Genomic DNA, 21519 nt, shown 5'->3' with positions numbered 1-21519 from the left:
GTCCAGGGGATGGAGGGAGTTTATTGAAGTCTTCTTGGGCTCACATGGGCAAATCATTTAAAATATAAACTTGATATTCAGTCTAAGGAAACTGCAGAGCGACAGAAGAACCAACAATATCTCCTGTTTTCTGCTTTAATGAGTCGACCTCTGCTTGTGCTTTCAGACCAAAGAACTACAGACTCTTCACAACCTGCTCAAACTCTTGGTACAGGACCTCACCTACATGGGTCAAGAAGGTTTCCTTCTCATTTCTACTCTGAAGCTCACCTTCTCCTGCTCAAACTGCTGACAAATGTTTCTGCTGCTCTAAAGTCTGGCTCTCCAGAACTTCCTAAAAACTCTCAAAGTCTCTTCTGCTGCAGGTTGCTTTGTAGAACTGTTCCAGAAAACCTCACTAAACCACATGGAGGGGCCTCAAGATAGTCGTCCAAATGAAACTGTACAAAAACCAAACTAGCACAACCCAAACGCTAAAGTCTCCTGCAGCCTACCAGAGAACCTCTGAGAACAGAGAATCAGGACAGGAACTCTTACCTTCTGGACAACCAACGTTGGTTCACAAACAAGAATACAGAATGTGTCTGACCAAAAACCTCTGAAGACTCACTACAGCCAAGATAAAGACACAACTCAGCTGCAGCAAATCCACTAATCACTGCACACATTAGCACCATGTGCTAACTGTGGCTAAAGAACCACATTTACCAAGACAACTATCCAGTACAAAGCCCTAAAACACACCAAGAAACACATTAAAGTCTATTTTACTGCTGGAAGCTGCAAGCCAACGCCTAAAGAACAAACTAAAGCAATGGAAACAAACCCAGTTCAGTGGTGAAAGAAGCAGAGGAAATGTTTGGCTGCAGCCACATAAAGCAGGAAGACACTGAGCTGCTCAGGTGTTCCTGATAACACCAAGCAGCCACCTGGACAGCCAATAGGAACACAGCTTACTGGAAGTCCAGAGGGCTGGGTTAGTGAAGGAAATTTAAAGTTGAGGCAGAAAGTTAACAAAGAAAGTTGAAAACCACCTTCTGATACCTGAAATCTCTGAGTTTTCACACAAAGAATGCCTGAACATGTCAAACTGGTTCCATAGTAGAACCATCATTGTAAAAACGTCATAGTATGGTGTGTTGCTCAAAAAACATTACGACCCTGCTGTCTAGGGTCGCCGAGGAGCAACACAAAAAAATGGACAAACACTGGTTTCCAGGGGGTTAGGAGGATATTTATTTGAAAGAGCAAGTTTACAACAACAAAACAAGTGAGCAGAAAAATCACAAAGCCTGTCTTTAGTTCAGCTGAAAATATTAGTTTTTGTCTTTTTTATTGACCAAACTTTTCAGGAAGTAGATGAAGAATAATTAAAGCTCTCATGTAGAAGTCCAACTTATTTTGGATCCTTGTGGAGAGTTTAATCTTAGAGTTTGTACAGCTGTTGAGTTTTTAGAGTCACATGGATTGTTTTGACATTTAATAACCGAGTCCTGAAATAAAATTACAGTTGTGGATTTCTGTCATTTAGTCTGGACTAAACAAATAACAGCAGCATAAATCTCAAACGTCATTATGAGGAGTCTGGATTGAGATTTCTCACTTGATAATGATCAAAACATGAAATTTAGGTTAGTTTAAAGGAATATTCCACCTTAAATCTTTGAATGTTGACCTAAAAGGTTGGTTTCAGGAAGTATTCCACCTCCAAGGTCCTCAAACATCCACCTTAAAGGAGCAATCCACCAAAAATCCTTGGACATGCACCTAAAATGTTGGTTTAACCGAGTATTCCATCCAAAATCCTCAAAGAGACCTGAGGGGCTGGTTAAAAGGAATATTCCACCTAAAACCTCAAATATAGACCTGAAAGGGTGGTTTAGAAAAAATCCTTCAATGTAGACCAAAAAAGTTAGTATGGAGGAATATTCCACCTGAAATGTAGACCTGAGAAGTTGGTTCGGAAGAATATACCATCCTAAACATCCTTAAATGTAGACTAAAAGACGGTTTGGAAGAAAATTCCACCTAAAATCCTCCAATGTAGACCTAAAAGGTGAGTTTAATGGTATATTCCACCTAAAATTCACTACTGTAGACATTGGAAGTTGGTCTGATGGTATATTCCACCCAACATCCTTTAACATAAACTTAAGAAGTTCGTTCAAAGGAATATTCCACCTAAAATCCTTCAATGTAGACCAAAAAATCTTGGTGTAAAGGAGTATTCCACCTTAAATGTAGACCTAAAGGATGGTTTGGAGTAATATTCTACTCTAAAATCTTCCAGTGTAGACCTAAAAGGTTGATCTGATGGTATATTCTACCCAACATCCTGGAACATTTACCTAAAAGGTTGGTTTAATGGTATATTCCCAGAAGAACCCTTGAACATTAGGCTTAATGGTATATTCCACCCAAAATACTTGTACATATACCAAGAAGTCAGTGTAAAGGAAATGTAGACCTAAAAGGATTGTTTAAAGGAATATTTAAACTGATTATTTTCATTATTTAATAATCTGTTATCAGTCAGAACCCTGGCAAACTTATTTTCATCAGTTTTTTTAGTGGAAGTCACAAATAAAGGAGCTCTTGGTTTTTCCCAGCGTTACTGAGTCCAAAGCTGCTGTTTCAACACAGAACGTTCACATGCATCCACAAACCTCTCAGCACTCAAACACCCACAGACAGGCGGCCGGCTGGGCCGAGGCTCGGCGGCGTCCTCAGACCCACGAGTCGGGGAGTCGGTGAACTTGTTGGTCCGGTTTGAAGGCCTCCGTGTGGTCCAGTAGAAGTCCACGTAGTCGGTGTTGGCTTTGAACCGCAGCGACTGGCCGCCATCAGGTGGACCGGCTCGTCCTCGTAGGACTCCTCCTGTAGCCTTGAGGGGACCACAGGAACATTCAGTAGCTGTTGGAGTTCTTCCTGTCAGGCTCGTGGTAGAACGGCTCTGAAGAATCTTGTACTTGTCTTATCTGGAACAATCTAACAGCCTAAACTGTTAACAGCAGTGTAAAGAAGCAAACACACAGGCATAGATTAGGACTCAAACTAGATTTATTTTAGAAAACAAATCAGCTTAGAGGCATTTGTTCACACATGTGGCTGAATAGGAGGCCGTCCAATCAGATTTGAGGTCTTCACTCTGTAGGTTATTTGTTTGTTGACACTCTTGGACCTCCATCAGCTGACGTGGATGTTTGATGGTCTTCTCTAGTGCCAGATGATTCATCCATGAATTCAGCAGCTACAGACTGAAATGAAGCTCATACTGCCATTATTGAATTCCTGTTCCAGATCAAATGTTCAGAGCTCACCTTGAATGCAGCCGTCTGCTGTCTGATAGTTTTTCTCATTGTAGTCTTCAATGAAGTCTTTTTCCTCATGTCAGGATGTGGTGAGACTCTTTCTCAGTCTCTGCAGACGTCCCTCATTGTGCATCTCCAGAGAAGAAACAGAAAAACTGATCACTGCTTCAGCATCACAAACGCTCTCCAGCATTGAGAGTGTTTTAGGAATTCATTCATTGTGTTGTGAACTTTGAAGGAGCAGAAACTTTACAGCTGCCAAAGATATGAGCTCCAATTCTGTATGTTTTAGGAAATCAAGTTCATCAAATGAACACTTGATTTTTGCTGATAACTCTCATTAAATTACTGAAGAAATCCAACATAAAAACCTGTAAACTCTCAGGCAGCTTTTGTTAAAGTTTGTCTATAATTCTATCATCATGTTCTGGAACCAGGACTCTGCAGAAGTTCCTTCAATCAGATACTTGTGTTTCTATTTAAGGCCTCAGGTTTGAACGTACAGCAGAGGATTAGAAAGGAGTGATTTTAATATTTAAATCAGTCCAGTAAATGTTTGGCGTGAAAATTATTAAAATTTTGATTTAGATAGATTTGTGTCAAATAATATTGTAGAGTCTCACTTAAATATATCCAAATGAGTTCAGTGTATTTACATTTTATAGAATATTTGATTTCTTAATCTCAATACTGTAGGGTCTGACCCTAAATATTATAATAATGATGTCAATTTAAATAATATTTCAGTGCAGAGTCATAAACTTTAATCAGCTAAACTTACATAATAAATATCACTGTACAATCTTAACCTGAACATTCATATTATTGAGGTAAATTTACATAAATCATGACATTCTAGAGTCTTAACTGGAATATTTCTAACACTAATCTTTTTGTATTGTGCTGATAAACAACAATAACCCGACTTTCAGATAATATTTGTTGTCTGTGACTGTGAGACTAAATTCCTACACATTCTGGAACTGGACTGAATTTCCCAAAATGGAAACATGGACAGAATTTAACACTCATGTATCCATGGCAACGCTAACGTTTCTGCTTCTTACCAAAGTTCACAACACAAGTAAAGATTTTAATGTAAAACTTCAGGGATGACTGCTGACCATAAGTATTCTGATCAATACTTCATGATCAATATCAGGACAGATGTTACAACTCCAGCTGTTGCATTAGACTGCAGTTATTCACAGAGAAATTAAAACATCACATTCCTCATAAAAACTAGATGGGACTTTTATTAAATAAAGTGTTGGTGAATAAACAGTGTAAAAAGTGCAAAGCAGCTCCATTAAATCAGGAGATGTGAGACTTCCACAGCATGGATCACCATCTGCTGTGTTGATTCATAGCTGAATGTCAGAATGAACTGAGATAGAAAAGCTGCTTTGAGCTGCAACATTACGGTCTGACAATCCAACACCATCACAGTTTTCATCTGGTTGTGTTGCTCCAACATGCTGTGAAGTTCAGTTTTTACCTGAATCAATACAGAGATTCTATTTCCAACCAAGACTGGAAGAAAAATTAGAATGTTATGAGGTTATTAATGCAACTAAATCCTTTCAGATGGAAGGATTTACTTCTAAGTTCTAATTCAAGTTTGAGTTGGAGCACATTGCATTCACAAAGAAAAACAGTGAAACCTTCATAGCAACATTTAATAAACCTAAAGCTTCCCTGTTGGCTCATTGGTGGAGTTTGTTACTGAGCATCTGAACCTTAAATCCAGTGAGACGACCATCTTCAGTCGAGGCCAGTCAGAGAACTTCAAGACCTTCCATCAGCTGGACCAGATGTGGCATCATCTCCCTCTGAACATCTGGATGACAGGAGAAAAGACAGAAATCAAACACAGATCACAGAAATACAATTTATTCACTTTCATCATTATATAAATGTAGCATGAACTTTATTAAAACTTGACAATATCAGTAATGGAAGTAAATGTTTTTATCTCATGTTGAAGCTAAATTTAAAGTCAATTTTAATGACAGTATATCCTGAGAGGAGTGAGAATGGAGCTTTTCTTTCCTTTTTAGAATATTCCCTCAAATATTCTGTTTATTATTGGCTTTAGAAGCATTTTTCTTTATTTATTTTTAGATACCTCAGACTGATGCACTTTGCTGGTTTGCAGATAATTTCATGTACAATGACAATAAAGATCTTCTATTATAACATAATTTGCTAAAACAAGAACTGCAAACCTTCTCAACCATCTCTCAGGCTGCAAAATTCCAACTGCGACCAAGAATTATCTGATGTAGTTATTATTATAATCTTTACTGAACCAGCCCTGGAATTAATAAAAATCTGTATATGGATATGATTTTCTCTGATGAGACCACTATGGAAGCTGTAGTAATTATTAACTATCCTTTGAAGGGAAAGGTTAGGTCTTCATTCAGTTGGGTAAAAAAATGCTCTCCCTTAAAAAAAAAAAAAAAACTGCATACAATAAAGTAAATCTCTTCTGCGCTGCACACATACTACACTTTTGTATGACTCTGGATGTCAGAGTAAAGGCAGACAGATCCACCAATCAGCCACAACATTCTGACCGCTGACAGCTGAAGAGAACAACATCCATCATCTTGTTCTAATGCAACGTTCTGCTGGGAAACCTTGACGTTCATGTGGATGTTTGACATGTACCACCACCTAAACACTGCAGGACAAACAACCCCCTAGTCTCCATGGCAACAGCACTCCTTGATGCCAGCTGCCACCCTCAGCAGGACAAACTAAACTGCTCAGGAGTGGTCCGAGGAACACGACAGATCTAAGCTGTTCACCTGGGTTCCACACTCCCCACATCCAGATCTGATGGAGCATCTGTGGGATGGTCCAGGATCAGCCTGGTCTAGGTAGGATCCACCCTGCAACCCACAGGATCCACAGAATCCACAGGACATCCCCAGAGGTTCTGATGAACCACTGGGTCAGAGGAGTTTTAGCAGCATAAAGGGACCAACACAGTATTAGTCAGGTGGTCAGAATGTTATACTGTTATATTGTCATGCTGATTATATGATCAGTAAATGTCACCATCAATTATAACATCCACATTGATCAAGAAAAAAAAACAACTATCAGTTCATTCAGAAACTGTGGGGTTAAACCTAAAAACACAGACCTCAACAGCAGTTTGTTTCAAAGCAGAACACCAGCTGCTTTTCACTAAAGAAGCTTTCAAAGCAACAATTAAACGACAGTTTTGTTCTCATTAAGTTCAGAGTCAGCCAAAATAATGTACACACATCAGGAAAAGAAAAACTTGCATAAGTACTTCTATACATATAGATACCTCTTTCGAAGTTTGATCAAATCACGATAACTCTGTGTCCTGTTGTACGATGTTTTCCCAACAGATGGCGCTACCCTCATGAATGGAGCATCAACAAGTGACGTCTACAACACAACAGAAATGTCTGGAAGCCAGTGGCCACCACTTTGAGCACCTCTTGTAATTGTAGAGGCCAAAGATAACTTTTATTAATCTCGTGATGTCTGAATAAATTTGGTATTGAAATATTTATGCAAGTTTTTCTTTTCCTGATGTGTGTAAACATTATTTTGGCTGACTCTGTATAATGGGTTTCTGACAGGTCACCAGGCAACATCTTTTTATAATAATGACAAACATACCTGCATTCTACAGGAGTGATTTTCCTCATGTGCAGGTAAAGATGTGTGAGGAGCTTAGAGATGACAGGAGCAGGAGTCATCCTCACTAATTCAGCTTCCACCTAGAAACAGAAAGACCACAAACAAACACACTGATATACTCTCAAACGTTCAACCTCACAGCCTCAAAATATCTGTTTAGGAAGTGTTGTGTTTCTAAATTCTGCTGAAAGCATTGACAGACATTCTCTTACAAGGTTGTGTAAAAAGCAGCCTGTCCTCTGAGCTACTGAGAAATTTTCCTGAACAAAGTTTCTACGTGTAAATCAGCTCAACAAAAACTAAAGCCTCAGTCAGAGATAACAGGTATCGCAAATTATAAAGAACTTTCTTTGTTAACTCAGACTTTCTGCTTCAACCTCACATAAAAAGGGGAGTTTAACTCATCAGGTGACTGAAAATGAACGGCTTGTGCAGTTCTAGATCCAAAAGTAGGATGTTTCAACTCATGTTTTACTACAAATACATGCAGTAATAAATAAATACAATGGCTGGTTGTTAGTTTATTCACTATTAATGTCATTTTATATACTGGATTGAACTTGAGCAGTGGAAGAGAGAAGGAATTTAATGAAATTATGGAGATTCAGAGAGGTAATGTTGCGCAATGTTAAGTTAAGCGCGGTTTAATTCAAACCAGCTGAATGTTAAACTTCAGTGCAGCTCAACGGGTTTCAGTTAACCTTAAAGTAAAATAACTTTTTTAAAAGCTAAAATACACAGCAGAGAAATACAGGTTGAGAAGGTCATTCTAATAATGAGGACAGCTGCGGCAGCAACTAACACAGGTGTTCAGTGGTAAGTTAGCCACCTGTGTTAATTAGCCCGCTAGCTAACTTAGCCGCTTAGCTAGCTAACGCGTCCGGACCAACTGCTCAAACACGACAAAACACAACTCTTCACAAGTCGCTGACTTAACGTACAACAAAACAACGCTACTGGTTAGAAGTATTTATCTTCTTACCGTGTTTTACTCCAAAAACAAGATCAACAGCAGCCAGAGATGCAACCAGACGTGCCGACCATAGATATACATGGACTAGATACGCTAGCGTGCTGGCTTCTATATTGTCTATGGTCTGACCAATCACTGCTCTCTGGCTCCGCCCTCTGAGAATCTTGTTGTCGTTTGGCTCCACACTTCCTGATGACCACTTCCGGTCTCAGAAAATGAAAAAACGGACATTTTTTCGTTTCTGTCTCTTACTGATTTTACTTTCTTGTTATTCTAAATATAAAACGAAAATCAAAGCATTTTTAAAAAATCGTATATCCCTTTTTGATCATGAATAGTAAAAACGCCTTTTATTTCAATTTTAATTTTTGTATTTTAAAACGAAAATCAAATAACCACTCGTTTTTTGTTTTTCAATACCCGTTTCAGAACGGAAAATCCAATTACCAGATCCGTACACGGACCCACCACACACACCTTTGACAAACTTCCACACATTAGTTGAGGAGCCGCGAAAACCTGGTCGCCCCAAACTATTTTACATCTGGCGAAGCTCTCCAGCAAACTACAGTCGGATGAAGAGTCCAGCCACTCGTCTGGCCCGGATTCTGCCACCAGCGCGGATGAAGCCGATCTTATCGAAGGAATTGATCATTCCAGTGACATGTAAGTCTGTATTCATGAGAAGTTGTTTGTTTTGAGTTGGAGAAAAGTAAAGAAAGTATAATATACATGTAACGCCGCCGAAAGCATTCCGCGCAAAATACGCATCATTTTTACAAGTCATGTGCTGCGCACAGCTAACGTACCACGTAACTTTTTCTGTGTGCAGCATTTACAATGTTGGGAAGGAGGAGGAGGAGGAAGAGGAGAGAATGGAGGTCTCCTGCTGTCCTGGTACCCAGCGAGAGGTAGAGGGACAGACCGTCCTCCAGCCAGGAGACGCTGCAGCAGCCGCTCCACCAGCGAGCGCTCCGGGCCAGAGGCGCTCCCTACAGCTGGCTGGAAAACTGAGAAGGAACCTGACAGCTTACCTTCTCTGCCACATTTCCTGCCGAAAAGGAGGCCAGGTGTCCAGCCACCTCTGTCAGAATATGTGGACAGCCCTTCTCCATCAGACCTGTCCAAGTACTTGGACCAGGAGACCATCAAAATACTGTTTCTGATTCAACTCAGTAAAAACGATTTTCTTTTATTTTCAAATGCACTTTTTATGGTCTGACCATGGTTTTGTACATAAAATATATGTGTGAAATTTGATTGCACTATTGTAAATAATTTGTTTTGATGTTGATGTTGTCTCTGCAAATTTTGCAGTTTTGTTTATTTTGTTTTTTTTTCCCCCCAGAGGTTACAAAATTGACCATATCTCAAAAAGAAAATTATGTCAGACTCTAAATAAATTTCCTGTGGTTCCAAAGGATATTGTGCAACTTTTTTACATTTACAAATTTGAGGGATACAGCTATGCAATTTCTGTATTTTGAAATATATGTGAAAAAAACAAAAGCGATTTTCATTTTTTTTAAGGTTTATTGCACTTTTAAGCAATTTTTTGTAGTAGTTAAGACATAAGTCAATACATATTATTACAATTTGGGATATCAGGGTTATTTTGATGTAAAGCAAATAAAAATACTCAAAAAAATGGCACTACAGCATGTAAAAATGTAAAAATATGTCCTGGCGGACTTGCACAATGGTGGGTCTTAAAGGGTTAAACTGTTTTGTTTTGTTTGACAGCTGAGACACACAGACTGTCCTCATATGTTCTGATTGTCAACCTTCTGATTATTCACCATCATTACACTCAGCTTATGAGATAAAACATATGTGACCACATGGTTCGAATGGCCTAAATGTTTATATACTTGATATATTCCAATTTTTAACCATGCCACTATTCTTAAAGTAAAATTTAGACATTATTTTATGAACTTAAGAGAAATAGTTCAACTTTTTGGTTAGCAAACTAGCTTAGCTTCCTGGTTCATTTACAAAGTTAAAAGGGGAAATACATGCTTTCTGCCTCCATGTGCACAGACCAGTGCAAACTCTGAAAGTGCACGTGGTTCCATTCATACCATAAAAGGTCCACATGAGAAAGTAAAATTGTCTCTAATACTGAAATCAAAAAAACAAGATATATCAGCAATGTACAGACTGGGCTGTAGAACAGTGTCAGTGTGATGATTCCTGTTGTGCACTGAGCACAGCTAGAAGACAAAGCACAGGATATCTGGAGAATTTAGATCTTTCCACTGTTGTTTGTTCTCCATCAGTGGAAAGCATGTACAAATGACAGCTACGCCTATGTCTGGCAGTGACATCAATTATAAGGGTCATTATAGAATTGGAGGACATTTTACATCCCACCCATCAAATATCAAATCTATTTACAAAATGATAAAACATGCAGTTGTTGTGTAAATTAAAATGTCCTGAGACAAAATCTCAAAACAGTTAAAATGAAATTTAGGGCTCCTTTTTTTTTTGGATGTCTCACTATACCTCATGTAACCCTGTTATGCATATTATCAGGATAAGACCAATTCTTTTGGCTCTTTTCCTGACTGTTTTCCGTCAGTAAATTTGTCCTCTTTATCAGCATTAACAGCTAAATATCTAGCTTCTACTCCTGAGAAAAAGCTAACATTAGCATGGATTAGCAACCCTGTTACTGTGATTAGAGTAGGGTTAGCAAACAACAAATAAAACATGGAATAAAAATGGTACCACTGATGTTGAAGCCAAAATGTCCTCCAAGTCTGGAATGACCCGTAACTCTTTAAATGATTAATTATAAACTTGTAGGTAACTAAGAATCCCCTTGTCCAGTGTCTTCTCTATAAAAGCATTTAGTTTTCCTGCACATGTGCAGTTGGCATGCATGCAGTTGTGGACGAAACATGACCTGGCCTTAAGTGTACCAACCGTTCTATGGGTGATAAAGTAGTTCTTTATTTAACCTCTTTAAAAAGACTAAATTTGGGTTTGTCAGGCAATCCCATGACTCCATCACTGCACCTGGTCATGAAAAAATAAGTCCTTTTAAAGTTAAGCTTGCATTTTTACAGTACTGTTTGGATAAGACCAGGAACAAGATGTTAGCATGCTTTAAAGTTGTCTGTGCTACAGTAACAGTAGTTAATGCACTGATGTGACAGCTCTATCAGTCTTTAACTTGTGGAAAGACTGGAAAATGTCCTATATAAGGAGACCATTGGATCACTTGTGAAAGGTGTATTTTTTGGTCTTGAATCATAGAGTGACACATCATTTTCCACTTTCTGTGAAAAGGAGTTTTAACTGTCATATTGTCTGAAAATTACTGATTTTGAGATTCAGCAGATCTCTGCTGAATCTCTCTCTTGTGAGTTTGAGTTCATTGTCTGCATCAAGATGGTATCTGCTGTTTTTAGGAGACTACGACTCAGACCTTGCAGCATCATATGAAACTGCTGAAGGTATCACTTCTGTCTCAACAGAAAACCCTCAGTCTGTCACTCCTGAAAAGCATTTCAAGGTACGTAAGTTCTACAAGTCTCGGCATTGTGAGAAGGACCATGTCTCAAGGGAAAAGAAGCCCAAAAATGTTAGGTTTACAATAGCTGAAAGGATCGTTCTGATTTATTACCTCTTGGACGTCATTGTTGCAGCTCTGGCTGTCATTTCTAAGAGTAAAGCTTTATTTATTCAAGAATTCTCATTGAGATCAAAATCTCTTTCGGTAGACAGACCTGAGAACAAAGTAGAAACACACAAGACCACAACAATGAAAACCATTCACTCCAAACAACAATCACACAGTTACATTAATTAAAACATTCACAAACTCTCCCAGAGGAAGGAGTGTTTCTCGCTACACCACCATTTGATGTGGCAAGAAACACCAACAGCCCCACAATCAAGTGGTGAAAGGCTAATATTTTAGTCAGACTAACACTTTAATTAGATGTAAAATCAAAATGTGAGACAGAATCTCTCATCTTAGAGTAAAATGGCCACACGGTCACCCATCGCAAATACAGATGGTCAGTTTTAAAGCAGAATTTTGATTGCAAACTTGAACTATTTTACATACTAGATAATGGTTAACTTGAGTAAAACTAATAAGATTTAGGCTGAGCACAAAAATGGTCAACCAAAGGAAAACAGGGCTGGTGGATGTTGCTAACTCAAAGAACCAAATAAAACCAAACAAAGCCTAGCAGAGTTCTTAAACTCGCTAAACATGAACAAAACAGCTGAACTCCGTAGCCAAACCTGAACACAGTAGTAACACCCACTGCAAACAACAGAAACTAATACAAATGGGTGCATAATTAACTAAATAAAACTGGTGCCTCAAAACACACATTTTTGAACAAGACACAACATACGAAGACACAAGTCACAAGTCGCTTCTCACCAAATTAGCAGGCTTCTAATAGAAACTATAGCCTTCACCAAGACTGGTAACTCCTCACCAAATTAGCAGCTGCTAACAGAAGCTTGACTTCCAAGTAACAACCCCTCAGTGGCTACGGAATCTACAGACCACACAGAACGCACACGAAACACAAAGAGACACCAGGGCAAACTGTTCACACTAAATCTCAGGGGTCCCAGCTGAGAATTTGATTGTAGGATTTATGCTCTCCAGGTGTGGTGATGGCTGCGACCGGTTAGCTGAAGGTGGAGGGAACTGGGTGGTGGCCCAATCGGACAGGTCGGGAGGCAGGGAGACCAAAGGCTGGAGACGCATTAGCTGAGATGACTGGCAGCTGGGGTTCTGGAGAGGCTACGACCTACACATGACATCTCCCCATACAAAGACCCAAAATAAAATCCACCCCAGAAACAAAACGGCACACAATCACCTGTGGCCTAATACTATCTAAAGTCAACATTTGTTTTGTAATCATTCATCTGATCTGGATCTCGATCATCCTATTTAATATGTATTTCTGGTCATGTGAAAAATGTAGAGAAATCTTCATTCTTCTTTTACCTCAGGTTTGATTTCCACCAGCTCCTATTTTTAAAAAAAATGAAGCTAGTGTTAGCTGCTTGTTTCTAATCTAGTAACTGCTTACTGTATTGTCTTTCTGCAACGGCAAGCTAAAAACCTGTATTCTGCTTTTTTCCTATCTTACTTACTTATTAATTATTGTTTTCTTATGCCATTGAACATGTGAGTGTTTGCCTCTGGGACATTGTCAATGATTTCATTTTCCCCCCAATACTGTAAATACTAAGAAACCTCTAAATAACCCCCAATAGTGAAAGCTGGTATAAGACGGAAGTATCATTTTACAAAATAAATTTGTGCTAGTTTTTCACTTACGCTGAAGTAAGAATATTTAGCTGTGAACTCAGTTTGAACCCAGTTGTACACAAATGCACAAACAGTGCGCACACACACACAAAATTAGACTAAACCAGTGTGGCGAGCCAAACAGTGCGGCATCTCTGAAAGATGAAGTCATTTGATCGACCGGATGCAGCTGCTGCGACTTTTTCCGGCAAACTAATCATTAATTAGTATGTGATCAGGGCGTCAACACTTGCAGGACTGCAGTGAATCCTCACATGTTCTGCTGACAGGATGGGAATGTAAAATATTCTCACAAGACGGTTTGTAGGCTGCGAAAGTAAAAAAAAAAGATCTTCCTTTCGAGCTTCATAATGGCTCTTTGAAGATCCAGCCTACAAAACAGAGCAAATATCAGCTGCCATTCAAATAAATACCAGGATGAATTCAGGTTTTTGCGATGCCTGTGTTGCCACTGGGTGCCTGGGGTTAGTGGGCCAATCAGATGTACTTACCCTCTATGTCCTCCACAGAAATGCAGAGTCTGTGTGATAATCCCTTTAGGGATTTTGACTGAAAATGCTCCCTCACTGCACGACTGGCATACTTCTTGGCTCTAAGCAGAGGAAAGATCAACACACCTTGGTGCTAAGAAAGGACAAATCGGACGGGGAAATTACGGCAACACGGAGGGAAGCTGGAGAAACAAAATGTCCTTAAATGAAGCTTTTACTTTAATTAAAACAAAAGGAAATAGATTTTATTTCAAGGTTAATACCATCTCGAAAACCTGTAAGTGGAAATCATTTTTGTGTAATAAATCCCAATTTTTCATTCACATCTCCAAGAAACTGTACAGATTCCCTACTTAGATGCCTTTACAATGCACACTTTTCCCACACTAGCAAACACAGAGGACAGAGAAAGAGACCGAGAGGGAGAACGCCACACAGAGCCGCCACCGCCACCCCTCCTCCCTCCCTACCTTGTCTTTCATTATTTATTTACTGTCTGCAGTTTTTCCATCGCACGCATATTGATGCAGAGAAAGCAGGGTGTGAGTGCGTGTCAGAATCATTTCCTGACGAGGGAGACAAGGTGGAAGTAATCAGCAGAGCGCTGATGCAATATGACAGCCCCTAGAACCGCTGGTACACAGTTAAGAGCAGGAGGGAGGAGAGAGGAGAGAAAAAAATCTCCCCACTGAAGGAAGCGGCAAGATTTGCACAAGCAACATTCGGGTGGAAAGTAGATTTGCAAAGTTCTAAAAGTTTGAGAGAAGAAAATCGGATTCTAGGGCTGTTTTGTCGGAGCTCATCTCTGTAAATTTCTCCTTGCGGTGAAGGGAAAAAAAAAAGAAGTAGTGCAAAAACAGTGCATTGTATTGTTTTAGGATCGCTTAACAATCTAGATAAGCTTCTTTTTTTTTTTTAAGATGTTTCCACGTCACTTCTTTCGCTGCACCCTCGAGGAATTTAAGTAATTTGGAAAATATGTTCGTGCTGCGTTCTACAATCGTGACTAATGTCCAGATTTTTTGAGATGGGAAAGCTCCCCAAGGGGTTGCTATGATAAAGGCTGACTTTTATTTCCTTTTTTTTTTTTTTTTTTTTAAAGAAATTCAATCAAACAAGGTCCAATTTATTCATGCATAATCACGAGGAAATTCAGCCAGTTTATTTCAGCTAGTGCAATATGGAAAGGAGGACGCAGTCTAGCAGGGTCTGCAGGGAAGCCAGCAGCACGTCTGGCTGACATGATCTCTCTCCTCTAATCTTGTCTGACTGTTCCGCTCTCTCTCTCTCTCTCTCTCTCTCTCTCTCTCTCTCTCTTTCCGAGGCAGGTATAGATTGATTAGTTATCCTGCAGCCATCACCAAGCGCAGAGAAATGGCCGGGCTCTTCTCTCAGTGTAACACACCTGTACATATCTCCCTTGCACATCTGTACATCTCTATCTCGTTCACTTCTATCTCTGTCTCTGTCATCACCTTTGTCTGCTTCCATTCAAACACCTTCAACCTGTCTTTTTCCACACATTCACATATATAGTACACACACACACACACACACACACACACACACACACACACACACACACACACACACACACACACACACACCATCTGCTCCCCCTGACAGACACAACCTTCCTGGGTGTAGTAATTGATGAATGTGGCAAACGATGCTTTTAGGGTCTCCCTGTGTCTCCTCTGTACGCGCCGACCTCGGAGAGCGAATGGGTGAATCCCCTGCTCAAACACACACACACACACACACACACACACACACACACACACACACACACACACACACACACACACACACACACATTCAAGCGCCCACAAAAGTGGTGCGAGAATGCTGATTGATTGATTGGGGCGGTCGGTTTCATGACGGCTAGCGACATTTATCCACATCATGTCAACGCCTCTGCTGGCAGCCGGAGTCTCGGAGTAATCTCGAAGGAATTAGGTAATCAAAGTCAGGAGGGCTGGAAACCGGGGCGGTGTCCACGCAAAAGTCTGAACACATTTAAAAGAGCAGAAAATGCTCAGCTTAGCAGCCGAGTAGATAAATGAGATCAGGACTAGCATCGCTTGATTTGAATATGACGCTCATATCAGTTATTTTGTCCAAAAATGGAGAACTCAGCGTAGCAACGTTAATGTTCAACCTGTTTTAATAACTAAAACCTACACTGAAATGCAGAATTGGTGGACCAAGCTAAATAAATTGCAGCAATTGGTAGCACATAATTAAACAAGAAAAGCACTCAAAGAACACAGTACTTTGCGCTGAGCACAAGCATGTGTCATGCATGTGTACGTTATGTACGGATACTGAATCGCGTGACCTAAATATGTAGCAGGCGGCAGGAATTGATGGGACTCAGAAACACTCCCACAGTTTAATCAATTGTTCCTTGTATCATTTCCCACGGATATATTCTGATAAGTCCACAATGGTCGATTTGTAGTAGGATCGTAATCATGTGATCGTCAGCAGGCAGCTGACGTGGTGTTCATTTGTTGTCATGGTTACAGTGACACCATGCCACTATCTTGCAGTGATACAGAAATCTTTAACAAATCCGTGACTATAAGCCGCATCACTGCCAGAATCTAATCAGTTGGTCCTTGTGTCATTTCTGACCTTCCCTGAAAATTTCATCCTAATCATTTTTGAGTAATGTTGCGAACAGACAGACAGAAAGACAGACAGACAGACAAACGTACAGCGATCGTTCCTTGGCGGAGTAACTAAGTTTATCCAAATTAAGTTAACAAGTCATATTAATGTCACTTGTTCATGTTCGATTCCTCTCAAATGAGCGTTTTAAGGAAAGCCAACTTCGAGTTTCCAGTTATTCCAATTTAAGTATTTGCCACACTCAAATTTTAAATGTAAAACATGATTTTGTGACGGGCTGCACAGTGGCGTAGTGGTTAGCACTTTCGCCTTGCAGCAAGAAGGTCCCTGGTTCGCGTCCCGGCTTTCCCGGGATCTTTCTGCATGGAGTTTGCATGTTCTCCCTGTGCATGCGTGGGTTCTCTCCGGGTACTCCGGCTTCCTCCCACAGTCCAAAAATATGCTGAGGTTAATTGATTACTCTAAATTGCCCGTAGGTGTGAATGTGAGAGTGCTTGTTTGTCTGTATATGTAGCCCTGCGACAGAATGGTGACCTGTCCAGGGTGTCCCCTGCCTTCACCTGAGTCAGCTGGGATAGGCTCCAGCCCCCCCATGACCCTAGTGAGGATTAAGCGGTGTATAGATAATGGATGGATGGATGGTCTCAACAGAAAACCCTCAGTCTGTCACTCCTGAAAAGCATTTCAAGGTACGTAAGTTCTACAAGTCTCGGCATTGTGAGAAGGACCATGTCTCAAGGGAAAAGAAGCCCAAAAATGTTAGGTTTACAATAGCTGAAAGGATCGTTCTGATTTATTACCTCTTGGACGTCATTGTTGCAGCTCTGGCTGTCATTTCTAAGAGTAAAGCTTTATTTATTCAAGAATTCTCATTGAGATCAAAATCTCTTTCGGTAGACAGACCTGAGAACAAAGTAGAAACACACAAGACCACAACAATGAAAACCATTCACTCCAAACAACAATCACACAGTTACATTAATTAAAACATTCACAAACTCTCCCAGAGGAAGGAGTGTTTCTCGCTACACCACCATTTGATGTGGCAAGAAACACCAACAGCCCCACAATCAAGTGGTGAAAGGCTAATATTTTAGTCAGACTAACACTTTAATTAGATGTAAAATCAAAATGTGAGACAGAATCTCTCATCTTAGAGTAAAATGGCCACACGGTCACCCATCGCAAATACAGATGGTCAGTTTTAAAGCAGAATTTTGATTGCAAACTTGAACTATTTTACATACTAGATAATGGTTAACTTGAGTAAAACTAATAAGATTTAGGCTGAGCACAAAAATGGTCAACCAAAGGAAAACAGGGCTGGTGGATGTTGCTAACTCAAAGAACCAAATAAAACCAAACAAAGCCTAGCAGAGTTCTTAAACTCGCTAAACATGAACAAAACAGCTGAACTCCGTAGCCAAACCTGAACACAGTAGTAACACCCACTGCAAACAACAGAAACTAATACAAATGGGTGCATAATTAACTAAATAAAACTGGTGCCTCAAAACACACATTTTTGAACAAGACACAACATACGAAGACACAAGTCACAAGTCGCTTCTCACCAAATTAGCAGGCTTCTAATAGAAACTATAGCCTTCACCAAGACTGGTAACTCCTCACCAAATTAGCAGCTGCTAACAGAAGCTTGACTTCCAAGTAACAACCCCTCAGTGGCTACGGAATCTACAGACCACACAGAACGCACACGAAACACAAAGAGACACCAGGGCAAACTGTTCACACTAAATCTCAGGGGTCCCAGCTGAGAATTTGATTGTAGGATTTATGCTCTCCAGGTGTGGTGATGGCTGCGACCGGTTAGCTGAAGGTGGAGGGAACTGGGTGGTGGCCCAATCGGACAGGTCGGGAGGCAGGGAGACCAAAGGCTGGAGACGCATTAGCTGAGATGACTGGCAGCTGGGGTTCTGGAGAGGCTACGACCTACACATGACATCTCCCCATACAAAGACCCAAAATAAAATCCACCCCAGAAACAAAACGGCACACAATCACCTGTGGCCTAATACTATCTAAAGTCAACATTTGTTTTGTAATCATTCATCTGATCTGGATCTCGATCATCCTATTTAATATGTATTTCTGGTCATGTGAAAAATGTAGAGAAATCTTCATTCTTCTTTTACCTCAGGTTTGATTTCCACCAGCTCCTATTTTTAAAAAAAATGAAGCTAGTGTTAGCTGCTTGTTTCTAATCTAGTAACTGCTTACTGTATTGTCTTTCTGCAACGGCAAGCTAAAAACCTGTATTCTGCTTTTTTCCTATCTTACTTACTTATTAATTATTGTTTTCTTATGCCATTGAACATGTGAGTGTTTGCCTCTGGGACATTGTCAATGATTTCATTTTCCCCCCAATACTGTAAATACTAAGAAACCTCTAAATAACCCCCAATAGTGAAAGCTGGTATAAGACGGAAGTATCATTTTACAAAATAAATTTGTGCTAGTTTTTCACTTACGCTGAAGTAAGAATATTTAGCTGTGAACTCAGTTTGAACCCAGTTGTACACAAATGCACAAACAGTGCGCACACACACACACAAAATTAGACTAAACCAGTGTGGCGAGCCAAACAGTGCGGCATCTCTGAAAGATGAAGTCATTTGATCGACCGGATGCAGCTGCTGCGACTTTTTCCGGCAAACTAATCATTAATTAGTATGTGATCAGGGCGTCAACACTTGCAGGACTGCAGTGAATCCTCACATGTTCTGCTGACAGGATGGGAATGTAAAATATTCTCACAAGACGGTTTGTAGGCTGCGAAAGTAAAAAAAAAAGATCTTCCTTTCGAGCTTCATAATGGCTCTTTGAAGATCCAGCCTACAAAACAGAGCAAATATCAGCTGCCATTCAAATAAATACCAGGATGAATTCAGGTTTTTGCGATGCCTGTGTTGCCACTGGGTGCCTGGGGTTAGTGGGCCAATCAGATGTACTTACCCTCTATGTCCTCCACAGAAATGCAGAGTCTGTGTGATAATCCCTTTAGGGATTTTGACTGAAAATGCTCCCTCACTGCACGACTGGCATACTTCTTGGCTCTAAGCAGAGGAAAGATCAACACACCTTGGTGCTAAGAAAGGACAAATCGGACGGGGAAATTACGGCAACACGGAGGGAAGCTGGAGAAACAAAATGTCCTTAAATGAAGCTTTTACTTTAATTAAAACAAAAGGAAATAGATTTTATTTCAAGGTTAATACCATCTCGAAAACCTGTAAGTGGAAATCATTTTTGTGTAATAAATCCCAATTTTTCATTCACATCTCCAAGAAACTGTACAGATTCCCTACTTAGATGCCTTTACAATGCACACTTTTCCCACACTAGCAAACACAGAGGACAGAGAAAGAGACCGAGAGGGAGAACGCCACACAGAGCCGCCACCGCCACCCCTCCTCCCTCCCTACCTTGTCTTTCATTATTTATTTACTGTCTGCAGTTTTTCCATCGCACGCATATTGATGCAGAGAAAGCAGGGTGTGAGTGCGTGTCAGAATCATTTCCTGACGAGGGAGACAAGGTGGAAGTAATCAGCAGAGCGCTGATGCAATATGACAGCCCCTAGAACCGCTGGTACACAGTTAAGAGCAGGAGGGAGGAGAGAGGAGAGAAAAAAATCTCCCCACTGAAGGAAGCGGCAAGATTTGCACAAGCAACATTCGGGTGGAAAGTAGATTTGCAAAGTTCTAAAAGTTTGAGAGAAGAAAATCGGATTCTAGGGCTGTTTTGTCGGAGCTCATCTCTGTAAATTTCTCCTTGCGGTGAAGGGGGAAAAAAAAGAAGTAGTGCAAAAACAGTGCATTGTATTGTTTTAGGATCGCTTAACAATCTAGATAAGCTTCTTTTTTTTTTAAAGATGTTTCCACGTCACTTCTTTCGCTGCACCCTCGAGGAATTTAAGTAATTTGGAAAATATGTTCGTGCTGCGTTCTACAATCGTGACTAATGTCCAGATTTTTTGAGATGGGAAAGCTCCCCAAGGGGTTGCTATGATAAAGGCTGACTTTTATTTCCTTTTTTTTTTTTTTTTTTTTTTTAAAAGAAATTCAATCAAACAAGGTCCAATTTATTCATGCATAATCACGAGGAAATTCAGCCAGTTTATTTCAGCTAGTGCAATATGGAAAGGAGGACGCAGTCTAGCAGGGTCTGCAGGGAAGCCAGCAGCACGTCTGGCTGACATGATCTCTCTCCACTAATCTTGTCTGACTGTTCCGCTCTCTCTCTCTCTCTCTCTCTCTCTCTTTCCGAGGCAGGTATAGATTGATTAGTTATCCTGCAGCCATCACCAAGCACAGAGAAATGGCTGGGCTCTTCTCTCAGTGTAACACACCTGTACATATCTCCCTTGCACATCTGTACATCTCTATCTCGTTCACTTCTATCTCTGTCTCTGTCATCACCTTTGTCTGCTTCCATTCAAACACCTTCAACCTGTCTTTTTCCACACATTCACATATATAGTACACACACACACACACACACCATCTGCTCCCCCTGACAGACACAACCTTCCTGGGTGCAGTAATTGATGAATGTGGCAAACGATGCTTTTAGGGTCTCCCTGTGTCTCCTCTGTACGCGCCGACCTCAGAGAGCGAATGGGTGAATCCCCTGCTCAAACACACACACACACACACACACACATTCAAGCGCCCACAAAAGAGGTGCGAGAATGCTGATTGATTGATTGGGGCGGTCGGTTTCATGACGGCTAGCGACATTTATCCACATCATGTCAACGCCTCTGCTGGCAGCCGGAGTCTCGGAGTAATCTCGAAGGAATTAGGTAATCAAAGTCAGGAGGGCTGGAAACCGGGGCGGTGTCCATGCAAAAGTCTGAACACATTTAAAAGAGCAGAAAATGCTCAGCTTAGCAGCCGAGTAGATAAATGAGATCAGGACTAGCATCGCTTGATTTGAATATGACGCTCATATCAGTTATTTTGTCCAAAAATGGAGAACTCAGCGTAGCAACGTTAATGTTCAACCTGTTTTAATAACTAAAACCTACACTGAAATGCAGATTTGGTGGACCAAGCTAAATAAATTGCAGCA

General features: G+C 40.4%; 2 long non-coding RNA genes across 7 annotated transcripts in view; one reads left to right on the top strand and one right to left on the bottom strand.

Annotated features, from left to right (window-relative positions):
• Nucleotides 1-1212: 1212 nt before the first annotated feature.
• LOC118471743 (uncharacterized) overlaps nucleotides 1213-21519 on the bottom strand; it is a 117689-nt gene continuing 97382 nt past the window's right edge. The window contains exons 4-8 of one of the 6 annotated variants that reach the window (XR_008601453.1): nucleotides 6981-7081; nucleotides 6128-6269; nucleotides 3321-5151; nucleotides 3103-3257; nucleotides 1213-3001 (exon numbers count right to left, since the gene is read on the bottom strand). This is a non-coding gene — a long non-coding RNA (uncharacterized LOC118471743). Of the gene's footprint in view, nucleotides 3258-3320; nucleotides 5152-6127; nucleotides 6270-6980; nucleotides 7082-7983; nucleotides 8132-21519 lie in introns of those variants that run through there. The other 5 variants (XR_008601452.1, XR_008601451.1, XR_008601454.1 and 2 more) reach the window with 5 other exon arrangements.
• Nucleotides 8453-9394, top strand: LOC129348765 (uncharacterized). The gene is made up of 2 exons (XR_008601457.1): nucleotides 8453-8640; nucleotides 8807-9394. It is a non-coding gene; the product is annotated as an uncharacterized LOC129348765 (long non-coding RNA).

This window comes from Amphiprion ocellaris, chromosome 4, assembly GCF_022539595.1.
Source record: "Amphiprion ocellaris isolate individual 3 ecotype Okinawa chromosome 4, ASM2253959v1, whole genome shotgun sequence".
NCBI classification, from domain to species: Eukaryota; Metazoa; Chordata; class Actinopteri; family Pomacentridae; genus Amphiprion; species Amphiprion ocellaris.
This window is presented reverse-complemented; position numbering and strand designations above follow the sequence as displayed.